Below are 741 nucleotides of genomic sequence, written 5' to 3'. Positions count from 1 at the left end.
TTTTTTTTTTCTACCGTTCCTAGAGAGCCCTGCCGGTCAATGGTCAGTCAATGGCCAGCCTACTAAACCCTAGTAGGGTCAATGGCTGCTTATTCTTCGAGCCACCCACCCATATACACTTGCATATAATAGGATTCAATCTCACAATCTCCTCCCATGGCACTACTCTTCAAGCCGAAGCTGCCAACAATTATTAGGTACGAATAATATACATAACAAGTAGCAAAAATCTCCTCCATATAGCATTAGTTGCACCTCATTTAGCCGCATGTGTCCTAACCCTAGCCTTATATGATACCCAACTACCTAAAACAAGCAAAAGATGGTGCAAAACCTTAAATAGATGGGGACAGATCAGATCCAACCAGTTGACACCCTTACCTGAAATAGTGAATCTTACTATTAAATATCTAGGAGATAGTCTATAAATATCATATATCAAATTACAAACTCAAATTCAATCATTTATCTCGCATTTCTATGATCAGGACAGTATGTGGCCGATTCCTACTTAATTGGCCGATTAGGATCCAATTGGCCAGGACCAATCCCTGCCTCCTCAGCAATGACTTGGCAATGTTGGCCTCCTCAGCAATGACTTGTCATTCAAACAGATCCATATCCTTGAACAAGATCTATGTGGCCACACTTTCTTATTTTTGGGTCGAAATTTATGTTGCTGCTGTACGAGCTTTATCTTCACTTCTCAATGTAGAATCTTCAGAAAAACAGACCAAAACC

Source organism: Macadamia integrifolia, chromosome 8, assembly GCF_013358625.1.
Source record: "Macadamia integrifolia cultivar HAES 741 chromosome 8, SCU_Mint_v3, whole genome shotgun sequence".
In the NCBI taxonomy this organism is placed as follows: domain Eukaryota; kingdom Viridiplantae; phylum Streptophyta; class Magnoliopsida; order Proteales; family Proteaceae; genus Macadamia; species Macadamia integrifolia.
Note: the sequence above shows the minus strand (reverse complement) of the source record.